Source organism: Teleopsis dalmanni, chromosome X (assembly GCF_002237135.1).
Source record: "Teleopsis dalmanni isolate 2A chromosome X, ASM223713v2, whole genome shotgun sequence".
NCBI lineage: Eukaryota > Metazoa > Arthropoda > Insecta > Diptera > Diopsidae > Teleopsis > Teleopsis dalmanni.
In genome coordinates, this window is record NC_051848.1 from 101,941,389 (window position 1) to 101,943,590 (window position 2,202).

Consider the following 2,202-nt stretch of genomic DNA (forward strand, 5'->3'; position numbering starts at 1 on the left):
ACCCAGTAGAAAAAGTGGTCTTCGAAGACATTGTCTTCAAGACGGTCTTTGATACCGCGTCCGCATTTTCAAGCAAATTTGCAAAACAATTGCTCAAAACATGAATGTAAATACTCTTTCTGTGCTTTCTCTCTCATTTTTAGTGTTCATAGCAACGTATTTGAATTTTGCCTCAGATGACGCTATGTTTTATAAATGAAGTGACGCAATAATTTTGAAGTGTAGTGAATAAACATTTGTGAAATAAATATTAAAAAAATCAAAATAAATAAAGAAACAAAATCATTAAACTACGAAATATTAAAAAAAAAGAAAGTAAATCAAAACAAATTAAATAGTGACTTCCTGAAAAATATATTGACATTAATTAATTGAAGACAATAATTCCAGTGAAAGTTGTTTTAGAAACGAAACAAAGGATGTTGAAAATAAAAAAACTGAAAACACTTGTGAAAAATTAGCTGTTATATTTAAAAAACACAGGATTAACAGGCGTTGTGGTAATGATATTTTAGAACTCTTAAGATCAGAAGGTTTAATTGTACCAAAATCCTCTTCAACGCTTTTGAAAACATATAAAACTTCAACAATTGATGTTAGCGAAATGCTATAAATTATTTTATATTAGTTTCAGTTAATTTTAGATATGCTAAGTTATATTAAGTTAAATATTTAAATTAATTTTCATTATGTTTTCTTAGTTTTTAAGTTTTATTGTTTAATTTAATTTATTTTTAATGTCTTAATAAAATTTATAATTTACTTTTAATTTTGAATGTAATGTAAAAAATTATTATATAAAAAAAAAAAAAAGTACAAAATACAACAATTTCTTTCTACTTATTTAAAGAGAAAATTGAAATTCATTTAAAATTTAAAGAGTGCAATAAAAGAGTAGAAATAAAAAAAAGGGTGAAAAAATTATATGAGCACTGCACTAAGAGCGCACAACTTTCTGTCGAATGCGTCCGTTATGCAAGACATGGTCTTCGAGACATGTACACAAAAATTCATTGAAGACATTTGGCTAATTTGTATGAAAGTGTCTTCGAAGACCGTCATACATTTGGATCGATCGGTCTTCATGTATGTATCCATGTCTTGAAGACGTCTTCGATGACGGATCGATCCGTTTTCTACTGGGTAACAGCTAATTTTTCACAAGTGTTGTTAGTTTTTTTATTTTCAACATCTTTTGTTTCGTTTCTTAAACAACTTTCACTGGAATTATTGTCTTCAATATTAATATCAATATATTTTCCAGGAGCTAAGTCAATATTTAATTTGTTTTGATTTAATTTCTTTTTTTTAATATTTCATAGTTTAATGATTTTGTTTCTTTATTCATTTTGATTTTTTTAATATTTATTTCACAAATGTTTATTTACTTTACTACTTTAATGTTTATTTACTACACTTCAAAATTATTGCGTCACTTCATTTATAAAACATAGCGTCATCTGAGGCAAAATTCAAATACGTTGCTATGATCACTAAAAATGAGAGAGAAAGCAAAGAAAGAGTATTTACATTCATGTTTTGAGCAATTGTTTTGCAAATTTGCTTGAATATGCGGACGCGGTATCAAAGACCGTCTTGAAGACAATGTCTTCGAAGACCACTTTTTCTACTGGGAGGTGTGTAGGAAATAATTACGATACATTGTACGAGTATATGATTTCTGTAAGGATTGCTTATTCTGATTTGACAATTCCGTGCAATCGATTCTAGTTATAGTAAAGTTCCAAAAATATAAAATGTAACGCAAATGATAAATGATTTGATTAGAATTATATAATTTAAAAATTTTACATCGTGAGATTAAAAAAGCGGATGTTTTTTGGCTACTTGATTTTTACTTGCTACTTCGTAATCTCTCCATGACCAAATACCCATAAAATATTATTCGACTTTGACTTTCTAATAAGTGCATTGTGCTATATTTACCAGACATAAGTCTTAAAGACAATATTTCTTCAATATATAATTGCACTTCTAATTGTTAGAGAGGTTAAAATGACTGCAGCAAGAGATAACTTTCGGTTCCAGATATGAAGTATAATTCTCCCTGCATTGATCCAAAAACCATACCTTTATAATTAATTACAATATATCCCAGTAGAAAACGGATCGATCCGTCATCGAAGACGTCTTCAAGACATGGATACATACATGAAGACCGATCGATCCAAATGTATGACG